The sequence below is a fragment of the Odocoileus virginianus genome, chromosome 13, assembly GCF_023699985.2.
Source record: "Odocoileus virginianus isolate 20LAN1187 ecotype Illinois chromosome 13, Ovbor_1.2, whole genome shotgun sequence".
In the NCBI taxonomy this organism is placed as follows: domain Eukaryota; kingdom Metazoa; phylum Chordata; class Mammalia; order Artiodactyla; family Cervidae; genus Odocoileus; species Odocoileus virginianus.
This window is the reverse complement of record NC_069686.1, coordinates 29364278-29379648: the sequence shown is the minus strand read 5'-3', so window position 1 is coordinate 29379648 and position 15371 is coordinate 29364278. Positions and strand designations below refer to the sequence as shown.

The 15371-nt window shown below is 37.7% G+C and overlaps 1 protein-coding gene and 1 long non-coding RNA gene across 14 annotated transcripts in view; both read left to right on the top strand.

Annotated features, from left to right (window-relative positions):
- PKP4 (plakophilin 4) overlaps positions 1 to 15371 on the top strand; it is a 256119-nt gene that overhangs the window by 9993 nt on the left and 230755 nt on the right. The window lies entirely within an intron of this gene.
- LOC139038059 (uncharacterized) lies at positions 3945 to 6006 on the top strand. Its single transcript, XR_011490982.1, has 2 exons — positions 3945 to 4027; positions 5863 to 6006. It is a non-coding gene; the product is annotated as an uncharacterized lncRNA (long non-coding RNA).

Genomic DNA, 15371 nt, shown 5'->3' with positions numbered 1-15371 from the left:
TTTGAAATCACACTTTCACTTCTCTTCTACCTCATCCCCTCCTTATTTCCTAGGAGCCACTAAATGTCCTCTTCCTATGTATTATAGAAATATGTTATATAATTTCTTTAATTTCATCATTTTAAGAATATTACATAAATGAAATCATACAGTATGTAACTTGAGAGTTTTTTGTTTCTACTCAGCATAATATTTTAGAAATTCAAGCAGGTTATTAACATGTATCAGTGTTCTCTCCTGTTCGGTTGCAGAGTAGTATTCTATAATAAGAATGTACCAGAGTGTAACCACTCACACTTTGAAGGACATCTGAATTTATTTTTTAATTTACAGAGCTACTAGAACTATCTGTACAGGTTTTATGTTTTCATAAGTTTATATTTCTCTGGGGGAGATGTCCAGGAATGCAGTTACTGGGTTAAATTATAATTTTTAAAGCTTCCTTTCTATAATTATACACTGAATTACATGTGACCTCAGTAATTTAAAAGTTAGATTTATAGCTTTGGTAAATTACAAAAACTTGTCTGTAAAGTCAAGTCTTTTATCTTTTCTTTCCCCACAAATACTGCCTTCTAAGAGTTTACCTTGTTTTTAGCAAAGCCCCATTGTTGATTTTATTTTATTATCTTATTGAAGTGTAGTTGATGGACAATGTTATGTAAGTTATAGGTGTCCGATATATTTGTTGTTTAGTTGCCCAGTCGTGTCCAATTCTTTGCGACCCTAAGGACTGCAGCATGCCAGGCCTCCCTGTCCCTTACCATCTCCTGGAGTTTGCCCAAGTGCATGTCCATTTCATCAGTGATGCCATCCAGCTGTCTCATTCTCTGACGCCCTCTTCTCCTTCTGCCCTCAATCTTTCCCAGCATCAGAGACTTTTCCAGTGAGTTGGCTTTTCACATCAGGTGACCAAAATTAGGAGACCAAATTAGGTGACCAAAATTCAGCTTCAGTATCAGTCCTTCTAAGAATATTCAGGGTTGATTTCTTTTAAGATTGACTGGTTTGATCTCCTTGCTGTCCAAGGGACTCTCAGGAGTCTTCTCAGCACCACAGTTCCAAGGCATCAATTCTTTGGTGCTCTGCCTTCTTTACAGTCCAGCTCTCACAACCGTATGTGACCACTGGGAAGACTATAGCCTTGACATATATAACATATATATATATATGTTGACCTTTGTCGACAGAGTAATGTTTCTGCTTTTCAACACACTGTCTAGGTTTGTCATAGCTTCCCTGCCAAGAAGCAGTGATCTTCTGATTTCATGGCAGCAGTCACCATCTGCAGTGATTTTAGAACCCAAGAAGAGGAAATCTATCACTGCTCCCACCTTGCCCCCCTCTATTTGCCATGATTTTAGTTTTTTTTTAATATTGATTTTTGAGCCAGCTTTTTCACTCTTCCTTCACTCTCATCAAGAGGTTTGTTAGTTCCTCTTCACTTTCTGCCATTAGGGTGGTATCATCTGCATATCTGAGGCCATTGATGTTTCCCCCACCTATGTTAATTCCAGCTTATAACTCATCTAGCCTAGCATGTCTCATAATGTGCTCAGTATATAAGTTAAATAAACAGGGTGACAACAGACAGCCCTGTTGTACTCCTTTATCAATCTTGAACCAATCAGTTGTTCCATACAGGGTTCTCACTGTTGCTTCTTGACCTGCATACAGGTTTTATGTGGTACAGTATATCGTGGTTCATAATTTTTAAAGGTTATACTCCCCATTTTCACTTATTATAAAATACTGGCTACATTCCCCCAGTTGTATGGTGCATCTTTGTAACTTATTTTATGCCTAATAGTTTGTACTTCAAATCCCCTACCCTTATATACTCCCTCCCCTCTTCCTTTTCCCTGTTGGGTATAGAGAATGAGAACTAATTTGTTCTCTATATCTGTGAGTCTGCTGCTTTTCATACTCACTAGTTTGTTGTATTTTTTAGCTTCCGTGTGTATGTGATATCATACAGTATTTGTCTTTCTCTGGCTTGTTTCACTTAGCATAATGCTCTCTAAGTCCATCCATGTTTCTGCAAATGGCAGTATTTCATTTTTTCATAGCTGTATAGTAGTCTATTGGATATATATACCACATTTTTTTAATCTATTCACCTATCGATGGGCACTTAGATTGCTTCCATGTCTTGGCAGTTGTGAATAATGCTATGAACATTAGCCTCATCATTGATCTAAAATAGAATTCATAAACTTACTCTGTAGCTTAACCTCAGGGTTTGTTTTTGTTATATTTTGTTTTGTTTTAGATGGTAAGTATATTTAATTTCCAATAACAATACTGTATTTAAAAATGTATTTGTTAATCTTAGTTCTTTCAAAATTTCAGCTGTATTTGATGTAAACAATTGTAGGTAACATTCTTGCAAAACAGAAGTTTATTGTGTACCATCCTAACAGGCCAACTAGAAATTTAAAATGAAGACAGTACCTTTGTGTGTGACTGGAATCCATTCACTTGTCAGGTGGAAGCCAGCAAGGGTAGCTGAAACTTTTAAAGGCAAGGAGTCTGCTTTTTTTCCTAGAAGAGAAGATGTTTTCTAAAGCATAACTTTTTCATTCTCCATCTGTCCCAATTTCTCCCCCCGCCCCAGCTTTTTGCATACAATTTCTGCCAGAGAAAATCATTGAAGTTGTGTCTGGTCTAAATAAAATTATCACAGTTGATAATTTGATTTGTTTTTATTAGTACCGTTTTGTACCTTGAATGTCAAATGTGTTTCTTTTCATAGTTAAAATACCATCAGATCATATATCTTATTCTATATTGTTTATATTTATTCTAAGATTTTTATCAATGCTTTTACATTTACAGTCTTCTGAAATCAAAGCTGAGAAGTGATGACTACACAGTCCTAAAACATAACTTATCCAGTTACATTCTTCTTCAACACTGTACTTTTAAGGATTTGATAGTTTTTCTATAGTTGAATAATATGACCTCAGCACCCTTTAATTTCACAGAAATATGATCTTTCCAACAAATTGTATATTTCCTGAAGGCTCTTCGGTAAGTGACTAGCGTGCACTTCTCGGGTGAGCTTGTGGCTTCTTTTCCTTAGTCTAACTCAATATCCTCTCCTTGGTGAAGCCTCCTGGCCCTTCCCTCCAGCTGAAACCTTCCCACCTGTGCTGCTTAGCATTTTGCACGTAATTCTGCTACAAATAGGTGTCATCTGGTGTTCAGGTTTTCCTGCGTCCGTGTTCCTGGCTGTTTTGAGTGCTATCCAGGTTAGCACTGTGTCACAGCTCTCATAGTAACCCTCACTTATCAACGTGCCTGACATAATATTTTTTAAGCACCAGATGCTTGCTTTGGGTGAATGAATAACAAAATACTTTGTTTATAACCTTAGCAGTCCTTCTCCCCTCTAACCTTAAGTGATTTCCCACTCTGTAGGATCACTTCAGACTCCCAACTTGCCTACCAGTGGAGGCCCTTCACAAGCAAACCTAAATTATTCCCCTTCCTGAACCTTCTGCATCAGCAGAACTGGCTTCTACTCACTGTTCCTTGCCTCCTTGAGCTCTCTGTTCTAGTCTGCACGGTCCTCCAAGACCTTGTTCAGCTCTTCTGGCTGGTGGTCATCTCTCCTCCTCCAAATGCCTCTTTTCTCTGGGTTTTAATGCTAAACTCCCCCTGTTGGTTCTTCTGTTGTTTTGTTGGGACTGTTAACATCTGCTGGTTAACTTGTCTCTTTCCTCTAAGTTGACTGTGGCTCTTGAGGAAGAGCCCTTGTCTCGTACATTTGCTGTCTACCCTCAGAGGTACTCTCCCTCAGAAAGTAGAGGCACCAAACGATAAGTGCCTTTGGTGATGTTGGTGGACAGGGTCAACCTCTAACTTAGAATCACTGAGATGTATATTAATGGTCTCTCATATCCTTCTTTCATTAATAGGTATTTGCAAAGCACCTAGCACATGCCAGTCTTTGGTGTATGCCATTTAGATCGTTTGGAGAGCTCAATTGTCAAATAAGCTACATCAAAATGAAGTTTTGATGGTTTGTTTTTAAAGATCCCTTTGCCAAATATGCTATATTAAGTGGGGGTTTTGCTTCTCTAAGGTGTTGTCTCTGATTTTTATATAGTACTGTCCTATGTTGAAAAGAGTGAGAACTGTGGCTGAGAAAACAAAGTTTTATCTCTTGAACTTGTTTTTTTTGACAATGAAAAGATTATGTCTCTGAAGCTACTGTGATTTTCAGTCTGATAACCACTGACCATATGGACTATTTAAATTAAAAATTCAGTTTCTTATCCTCACTAGCCACATTTTAAGTGTTGAAACAGCCACATAGGGCAAGTGCTATAATAATAGGCAGATACAGAACATTTTAGTCATTGCAAAAAATTCTGCTGCAGCTGATACAGAATGTAGCTGGGACCAATTATAAATAAAATATTAAATACTTTTCAATTAACAAATCAGTATGACATAACTTTACAGTTTCCAAAGTATTTCTATTAATATCTATCTAATCCTTCTAATAACTCTGTAAAAATAAGTGATATTCTACTTTCATTTCACAAGCAAGGAAATTATAAGTGAGTCACAGGAATAGAAAGAGTATCAAAATAAACTATAAGTTCAGTTTGTGGTTCACTTCCTCATACTAAAACAAGATAGTTGTTATTTAGTGTTAATATTTGATTACATGTACAAGAATGTGTGATCTTATTTTTTTCTTCACTTAAAATTTCATGAGGTTAAAAAAATTCTATTGGGCTTATCTTTTGAAATTTTCAGTAGAATTCATGGAGTTCTAGTCAATAGCCATTTATTACAGAGGCCTGGTGCTTAGTATGGGAAGGGGGTCTTGGGAAAGGGTACAAAAACGATGCACAAAAGGCCTTATCCCTTTGTTTAAGTCCTACATTCAGGGCATTCGCTCTTAAAAGTGATATTAAAGTAGCAGGTGAGCCTCAGCAATGCCAGGAACATCTTTACTGACCGCACAGAGGTTCGACTGTCTTCATCAGTGTGGAACTTCAGGTCTGCCAGAACCTTTCCCTCTCCTGCATTCTGTCTGCAGGCTGAGACCTGTCAGAGCACAAAGGTATAAAACAGAGTGCCTGTCTTCAAGGAGCTTGTCCCCAGTTCTGGGGGAAAAAAAGAAGGAAATAGTTGTTCTAAACAGCTTTGATTTGTAGTTTTTCTTGGAAAATTAAATACTGCCTGCAACACATTGAAGTGTGGGTATGCAAAGTAAGTTAAAAAGCCTGCTGAATAGAACTAATTTAGTGTGTAGAGATATCACCTTGCTTCACAATCACAGGAAACCCAAGCAGAGCCCTCCCACTTCCTTATTTTTTCTTTTCATGCTGATCTAAGACAGAAACTTCAACTGATTAGTAAATTTCGATGACCTAGCAGCTCCCTTCTGTGTGTCTGACTCAGTTTGCTTGTAAAGACATTAGAACTGATGGAGTCAATCTGAAGATAAGTTTTCATTCACCTTTTTGGGATTCATTTTAATTTTCAGTTTTGTGCTGAGCTTCTTAAAGCTTTTTGGAAGAGAGAAGAGCTGGAGAATGCATTTTCACTCTGTATCTTTAAGAAGCCATATTAAGATTTGTTTAAGTTTGGGCTAGCTGTAGAATGAGACTGAATAGCTTAACCGTGTTTAATCTTTCAGTAGTCAGAAATGTTTAAATGCCTTTGTTAAGTTTAATATGGTATCTGAAATGGAATTATTTTTCAATGACTAGCTCTTCGTTTCTTTGAAATAATGCTTAGTTCGATAAATGGCAGTTAATAGAAGAAGGAAATTATCTTGATTTTGTAACTATGAATGAGATTGGAGAAATATTAAAACAGGCATTCATTGATATTTAGGTTGGAAGCTACTGCATATGTCAGATCAACCAGAAGAAAAGATGACTCTTACTTCCAGTGCATCTCCTCTCATACGTATGATGAGCTTCTGTTACTGCAGTGATGTGCACAGTTTGAAATAAAGCACAATTTTTCGCGTCAGCACTTGAAGGCTTTTTTTTGACAATGAGCAGAACGTTAGACATTTCAGTGTGAATAGCTCTCGTGATCCAGAAAATTCAAGCAGACAATTTAATTGTTCTTGACTGTAGAAATTAAATCTGATACTAAATTTAATCCAGAATCTTTTCATGTAGGATTTTCTCCCTTATATCAAACAAAAATTAAACTTGCATGTCTAAGCAACTAAATGGATGTAACATTCAGAAGAAACTTCATGCTAAGTGATTTATAACCCATCCTCCTTACTCCCTGATCATTATTAATCCTGTTCTTTGACTTTTCTGGCTCCATCCTTAACCAGGCTCATGTCTTCATCTTTACAACTTTTCTTCTATCAAAGCCCCCTGTCGGGCTATAACTTTCTCTTCGTCACCTCCAAGGCCCTGAGAAAGAGATTCCTCTTCCCTAGGTGGCTTCACAGTGTTTGCTGAGAAGAGGTGTAGGTTGGCAGGCTGGCTGAAGGTGGGACCAGGGTCCTGAAGCTGCTTTTGAGTTAGACTGTTCATAGAACAGGGTGACCGCACTATACTGATGAATTCCCAGCTACAGTGGGCTGGGATCCAGGTAGGATTTCGTGCCTCTCCCAAGGCAGCTGCTGTTCTCCTCCCCAGGTCTACACCTAGTAGGAGGTGAGCTCTGGACTCTAGCCAGAGTCTTACGTTGGTACCTGCGGAGGTCCACGTAAAAGAACCTGATTGTGGGTTCACCTCCTGTCTGTGACCCTGCTGAGTTCTGTATTCTCTTGCTTGCCCTCATTCAGCCTTTACCAGTTTGCTGAAAACTCTAGCTCATTTCTCCTTGCCAGCATCCAGCAGCATCACCCCAGGTAGGTAGGTCCATCTCCTTGGAAGTGCCCCTCTTTGCTTAATTTCAGGTTAGTGGGTTATACTGAGATTTCACCCCTCCGATGAGCTGATGAAAATTGTGAGTTGGCAGACTGTGGTAGTGGTGTGGCTATCATGAGGGTAAGATCTCTGTTCTTTTTTCTTTTCTCCTGGGTTATATGCCTTTTCAGCCACTTTGATGAAGCTCAGTATATCCACTCCCAGTGTCAAGAACCCCTGGCCCCACTTTTAAAGTCTTTTTATTAGAGCTTTTTAATTTTTCAGCAACCTATCTACGTGCTTTCTTGCCACTAGACTGTAGACTAGAAGTCCTAAAACTGTGCCTGACACAGAATGGGCACTCAGTAAGTATAGATTTTGTGGTTTGCATTTTAATCTAAATAAAGGCACTTTTCTTCTTATACTTAATGGTAGCAGCATGTTCTGTCTGTGCCCTGCCCACTTGCCGTGGCTCTTACAACCAGTTCATTATCTTTTAGCTTTCTGCTGCAGGCCCCTGGGACTTTTAGCCTGAAGGCTCTGCCACTGGTTTTGGGTCAAGTCAGAAATGCAGGAGGTAGCCCCCAACCATCAATCAATGGGAGCTGAACTGGTAGCCCAACTTCTTAGCCTGATAGTTGAGACATCCCTGGGTCCTGCCCTCTGCAGGCTCCCTGAGGTCCCAGCAGACAAGAGATCCATTTATTCGGAGCATTGACTCACTAATGTACCCCTTAGTACATCCTTCCCTACCTCAACTTGTCCACCTCCTGTCAGTTGCTTGATTTCCAGCCTTGTCTTGGGTTTGATTTGGGGGAATTCCAGTTCAATACAGTTATAATGCACATAGATACTCAGATGTTTGAAGTTCTGTATATTGGGAACAATCAACAAAATCAAGATTTAACTTAATGCAGTCTTTTTTTTTTTTTTTTTGAGGTGAATTACAACTTCCAACAGATTTTCAAATGGTTCTTTGCTTCTCCACTCCAAAGATAGGATAATTGCAATAAAGGAAAAGAAAAAAAAATTTTTTTTTTCCCTTTAGCTTAAGACTTTAGAGCAGTTCTTTCCCTTTCAGAGGACTGGAACACTGAATCTTTTTAGATGTGATCAGGAAATTACTGAGCATCAGGTGCACATGTGGTCACATCTCAACTGGAATTTAGTATATGTGCTGCCGAAGCGAGCACTCAACTGGAATTTAAAGGTATGATTTCAGGTTTAACTTTATGTTATTGGTTATCATCCACGTGCACAGCAAAATGTACTGTGATGTCACATTTTAACATCCTTTTCCTCACTTTAAATTGGGAGCTCATCCTCTGAAGGCTTAATTGAATTAAAATAGCATCACTTTTGGATCAGAGGACTGCTATTTTAAATACAGGAAAATTCACTTTTAAAATAGTTTTTTTCCTAATTATAAACGTGATCCCTACTTTTATAGAAAAATCTTTATAAATTCAGAAAACCATGAAAGAGGAAAGGAAAACCCGCCTTTATTTCCCTGCATCCAGAGGTGATCACTATAACCATTTTGTAATAGTCAAATTCCTTTAAAAATGTATGACTATTTTAAAATTAAGCCACAGATATCATAATCACACTTTTTTGACAGTAACACTGCTGACAGAGTTAGGGTTAATGGAATCACAGTGTGCAGTCCCTTCCTCTTACAGGTGGAAAACCTGAGGTCTGGAGAGGTGGTTACTCAGGTTCAAGTGCATGCCTGGACCAGGAGGTGGAGGTGCTTCCTCAGGGGTGGTATCTGTGTGTGTCTACAGTCTGGTCATCCTTGTGGAAACAGCCTTTGCTGTCTGAGCCTCTCCAAATCCCGTTGAGTCCTTCCCTTGATGGATGCCAGATTGTTTTCCGTAGGCCACGTCTCTGCTTTGTTTCTTAAGGTGTTATCAGATTTGCTGCCCCAGTGGTTCCCTCTCCGTGGGTTCCTCAGGTAGAGGCGCTTGGAAGACTTGCCTTCACGTCGGGTGGCAGGAAACAATGGCGTGTGCGCAGCATCTTTGGGATTTGTGTTACTGGCATCGTTTTGGTCATCCAGTCTCCAAGGCAGGTTTAAGTCTTGAAGACAAAAAACAGACCTAAGTCATAACCTGAAGCCTAAGTCAAACACCATGTTAATATCCCCAAATTATTAGCCCGGCCATAAAAGATCTGTTGATCTTTTTGAGAGCTAACATCTCTTACTGGTCATTTCATGGATTAATTTTGTGTTTGTATTTAGATTTTAGGTTGTATGAGTTCTTTTTTATCTTTGTATAGTAATTGCTGCTTTATGCTTTAAATTTTAGAAAGTGCTTAAACACACACACAAATGTTAAGGAATCCAGATATAGCCCCAGATTTGACATTCAAGTGTCTTTAAAAAAAATGGAATCAAACTGTTCTGCATATTCAAAATGTACCTTTTTCTAAAAAGTAAATACAAGATACACACTTTTCTTAAATGACTCAAATGTTCAGTGAGATGAATCAAGTTGTTGGTCCCTGAATCATTTATTCTCACCACATCACCAAGATGGCCCCCTCATAGCTACTGTTGGATTTATCATCTTGATGAAGTGGCCTAATCCAGGAAAATCTTTCTGCTTTATGTTAAATACCTGGCCTTAGTACTTGAAGCTTTGGTCTAGTGGTACATGGTGATGTTGACAAGTAAATATGAGAAGCTAAACTAAAGATGGTGGACTTCCCTGCTGGCTCAGACGGTAAAGCGTCTGCCTACAATGTGGGACATCTGGGTTCAATGCCTGGGTCAGGAAGATCTCCTGGAGGAGGAAATGGCAGCCCACGCCAGTATTCTTGCCTGAAAAATCCCATGGACAGAGGATCCTGGTAGACTGCAGTCCATGGGGTCCCAAAGAGTCGGACATGACTGAGCGACTTCACTTCACTTCACTTCACACTAAAGATACTATTGAACAAAATCTTAGGTCCTAAAAGAAGTTAGTGAGGTGACTGTGAATGATAGGCAAAAGAAATTTGCATCAGGATTTGTCTTTTGTTGGTATAGTTCATATTTGCTTATTGCTTCAAGTATCATGTCTTGAGGTTGTTTTACTTAAATCTGAGAAATTCAGAGTGGGTGGGGAAGGCCTGTCCATGCTACCTAGCTGGTTGGTTTCCAGTCTCCTAAGGGCTGCAGTCAAACCCTGCCATGGTGGTGTTAGTGGGATACAAAAAATTCAGTCCTGGAAACATGGAAGTGATTCATGGCAAGGTTGATGAAGTCACCAAAGTAGGTGTGCACACAAATAGCCAGCCACAAAATCCAGGAGTTTGGCTGTCAGTACATTTGGTTATGTATACATTTCTTTGTATGTGAATTCACATTATCCAAATTTATATAGTTGTGAGGCACTTGCCCAGTACATACAGCCTTTCCTTTGTAGGTACCAGACTTTTTTCTGTCCTGAATTTGTTGGTGACCAGAAACAAATTCAGGATAGGAACCAGTTGGTATCCATTAGTCATTATCTTAAAGTAAAGCAGTAAAACTATCATCAGTAATTATAGATGTCTTAAGTGCTGGTTATGTTATCTCTGACTTTGCAGCACTGGAAATGGCCAAATCTTTAGGTCTGGAGTCTGACCTCATGGTTTGGCCAGAACTGCTTCAGATCCTTAGATGTCTACATGCACAGTGCTAGACCTGATAGGGAAGTCACACATGGGAACTCAGTGCATTCCATAGGCCTTTAATATACAGTCTGCCTCCAAGGAAAGGAAAAAATGTGCACCAAGGAAAGGAAGAAAACTTGACAGCAGTAGATGGTGTCCCAGCTATTTCAAAACCACAGGAAACCTTCTCAAAACTGCAAGTCCAGTAGGATTGAATCACAGCATCCTGGACAAGGTACCATGTTTCTCATTAGCTAATTTAGATGAGAATTCAGAACTCTAATCCCCTCTTTCCCTTCCCCACAGAAAAAAGTTTTTAAAAAACAGGAAATGATCTAGGCCAACTAACCTGGAGGTGCGCCTTCAACAAATATGGAATTGGAGGAAAAGCTTGCCAAAGTGGATAAACTAATTCACTCCGGCATAAGTATCAGCTCTTGTGTTATTGAAATATTAATTATGGCCTGATTTCTCTGGAAGCCAAGCAGCAAGGGACAGACTCTGTGAAGAGAAGTGAAATATCAGTCTTACAGCAGAGTTCCCTGGAATTCTATAATATTGATCAACTGGAGTTAGACCAAGGTTCAATTTCCTGATAACAATTTCCTGATTTAAAAAAGTGACTAAAGCCCCGTGCTAGCTAAGCTGTAGGAACCAGCTTCTGAGATATGCAAATAACACTGTGATTACTATAAGGCCTCGTGTATGTAACTGATAAGCCAGGACCAAAGTTTATAGTCTCAGCTCCTAGAGAGAAACTTCTGGTTCAGGCAGAAAAACATTTTCAGTGTTTTCTAAAATAGACTGGCAGAGTTTAGAGATCTTAAATTTGCAGTTTTGCTTTTGAAACGGTATGGTTTGAAGCTTAGCCTCTTGTTAGGTGTAAGATGTGAGGTTGAATAGGAGGAATGTTAGTTTTATCCCAGATTATAAAGACATAATCATTACTTAGATTATTATGTTTTTAATTAGGGAAGCATTCACTATATCTACTTCTGTGCCTTAAAAGTAACCACATTATGTTTTGTGCTTTGTTTCTGCCATGCAGTGAGTTAGAATATTCTAAGATGAGATGCTCATAGGCAGATGACTTGCTATGATTTTGATTTTCAAAGTTTAATAAACCCTTTGGTCTATGTTGACAATGTGGTCTTTAAATTCTTTGTACTGAAAGGTACCCATTTAAGAAGTGTACTAGATCCTAATCAAGATAAGTGGAATCATTAGCAAGCATGTGTCATCTGTCTTCTGTCCACCTCTTCTCAGTTTTTCTATTAAATAGCTTTATACATTTTTAAATTGAATCACCTAAATTATTAGTAATGGTTTAAACCTGAATCAACAGGGTGAAGTACAGACAAAATGTTAATTAACTACATAATATTTTAGTAGTTGTTCAGAAACATAATTTGAAGTGTAATGGGTGAAGGGGGTCGAAAGGTACACATTTCTAGTTATAAAAGAAATAACCCAAGAGGATGTAATGTAAAGCATGATGACTATAGTTAATAATACCATATTGCATATATGAAAGTTGCTAAAAGAGTAGAGCGTAGAAATTCTCATCACGAGAAAAAAGGTTTTATAACTGTGTGGTGATGGATGTTAGCTAGGCTTACTGTGGTGATCATTTCACAATATGTACAAATACTGAATCATCATATTGTAAACCTGAAACTAATATAGTATTATAAGTCAGTTATACCTTAATAAAAAGAAAAACATAATTTGAACTTTTGAAGTAACTACAAACTGATGATCGCAGTGATAATGAGACTTTGTTTAGAGTTTTTATGCAATATTTTCAAATACAGAAGAGTACAGAGAGTAATGTAATAAATATCCATGAAGTGTTGTGTTAGTTGCTCAGTCGTGTCTGACTCTTGACCCCATGGACTGTATCCTCTGTCCATGAGATTCTCCAGGCACGAAAATTGGAGTGAGTTGCCATTCCCTTTTCCAGGGGGTCTTCCTGATACAGGGATCAAAACCAGGTCTCCAGCATTGCAGGCAGACTCTTTACCATCTGAACCACCGGGGAAGCTCATTGGAGCCCATTTTCATGTACTTATTGGCTATTTGTTTGTCTTTAGAAAAGTATCTATTCACTTACTTGCCTATTTTTTGATTGACTTATTTCAAGTACTTTTATTACAAGTATTGTGATTACCTTTGGGGGAAGAAAATTTTGTAGGAATGAATTATAGTGTATGGGTAGAATGTATGAAGAATTGACTATCACATAACACACAAAAACAGTGAAACTGGTTATACTAATTAACATTACTCATCTATATGTATTATTGAAATGTACAAATTAGTTTACAGCTTTAGTGCCAGATTTTAAAACATTGTGAATGTTTGTTATATTTCATTGTATTCTCCTTAGAGTGTAATAATTGATAAAGTTGGCATATTTGTAAACTGGGATCACACCTTCTTTAACTGTCCTGTCTAATACATATCCACAAGCCACGTTTAGCTGTGTAGGTTTAAATTTAAACTTAATTAAAGGTAAAAACTCAGTTCCTCAGTCACACTTGTCACATTTCAAGTGCTGGATTGCCTTTAAGGGCTAGTGGCTGACACACAGGACAACACAAATACACGTTTGCATTGATTGCTCAATGCTGGTCGGAATTATTTTATTCATTGTCCTCAAGTGACAGATTTTAAAAAGAAAAAACTGAAGTGCCATTTAATTAGGTTGTTTCCGTACTTACATGTCTTACCATTGTTCTGAGATGAAGACGAAAAACTTGAACATGATCCACAGGGCCTTTCCTGACCATTTTTCTCTCTAAGCAGAAGTTCTCAGCTGGCAGCTTGGCCTGTATACAAGTCGAAATTTCCAGCTTTTCTAAAACAGTAGTCACTGTTTATTAACTTATAATCAATTGCTTATAATCAGTATATGGAAGGAACTATTCTAAGTATTTTTTTGTGAATTAATTCATGTAACCTTTACAACAACCCTATGAACCAGGTGTTATTAGCTTTATCTTACAGAAAAGAACATAGAAAAACAAAATAGTGAAGTATGTCATTGAGAGACAGACAGCTAGGAAGTGGCAGGACTGGAATTTCAGTTCAGGGCAGTTAATCTAGATCCTAGATGTCCCCCCATACTCATGACCTGTGCTGTCCTGCCTCAGTTAGGCTCTTAGGGTAACCCGTAACACCGTTGTTCAGATTTTTGCATTTATTTGTAGGATTGTTTGATTGCAGTCTCTTTCCCCGACAAGAAAGTTGTAAGTCCCATGAAGGAGAACTGGGTCCTTTCCCCGGTTCACCATTTTGACATATAATAGGTAGTTGATGTATGTCTGTTGAAGGAATAAGTAAAAGTGGTTTGACATGACTCATCACTGAGCTTGAACATGATACCAGAACCTTTTAGAAGCCAAAATATTTAATCCTTTAGTTCATTGTCATTTGTAAAATCAGGGAATGATACTGAAATTTCAATAAAGCAAGTTGAATTCTAATATAAAAAGTGTGTAACTTCATAATGCCTAGAGATTTGTTTTTGTAGTTTTGTTTTGATCACAAAGTATGAGAGCAGGTATTAATTAGCTTATGTTCAGTAACACTCATCCGTTATGTCAATAATTAAAATACACTGGCATATGTAATCTAATTAAAGTTATGTTTATAATAACTTGTTAATTTATTTAAAACTTTTTAACAGCATTCATATTTTGTTATCAAAAGAAAATACATATTCTGATTTGAGCCACATTGAATTTTTTATTTCTAAGTAAATCTATGTAATCATTAAGAGTGGAGTTCAAACTAAAAGCATGACAAAAAATGGAATTTTATAAGGAGAATTTTTTTTTGGCATTTAATTAATAATCATAGTAAACTTATTTTGAAGATACTTGGCAGCTCAGTTTCCAAAGTTTTACTTTTGTGATAGGTTATAATTAAATTAGTTTCTTGCGATTTGAATGTATGTTTGATACGATATAAAAAGAAAATTTTATTAAGTTGTATGAAGTATGGTGACAATATTAATTGTAATTGTGTCATGAAAAAGCAGAATGTTTTTTCCTTTGATGCTATTAAAGTAATAAATCATGGTGAAGTCAGGAAATTTAAACAAAATATGAAACATTTTCCATTACTTCTAGTGGATGTTTTTGAGAGCTACTTGTTAAATGGCAGTGTAGAACTTAGTTTTAGGTGAGACTAAAAACTTAGAGCACAGAGTTTTGAATGACTATGAGATCCCTGAAACCTACAGATCTCATCCAGTTTTTTGTGCAGTGTTGCAGCTTACGAAGAGCTGTGGGTGGTCCTCTAAGGTTGGGGTTCAGAACAAAGTGGCCTGCATTCCAAATCCAGCTCTTCTCAACTAAACCACAGGACGGAGTATTAGTTAAAGTGTAATAAATTAGTACCTGTTACTTGGCAACCTGATTTTGGGAAGCAGTCTAGAAGTATACTTGAAAGATGTATCTTTTATGTTACCAGCAACATGCCATTGTCATGAAGTATGTAGAATAACAATGATTGAAGGCCATTCTGTTTGCTTGGGATGGTCCCTCTTCAATGTGTAAAGCTTGAGGATAGATCGTAGACAGTGTGTGAATCCAGGGACTGTCCTTATAGGTTGATACAGCTATTTGGGCACTGGTCATTTCAGGCATAGCTGTGTGTGCAGAGAATACTTACTGTCAAAATTACGGTAACATTTTAAACTCAAAGAAAAGTATCTTCCATGTAACTTGTGTATAGCTTGATATTCCTGTATCTGTTTCCAGCTCTCTGATACATGCCTTAAGAAATGTTGTATCAACAGCCTTATATATGGTATAACTGTAAACAGAATACAGAGAAGTGGCCAGAACGTGGAGTTTATCACACAGTAGTTCA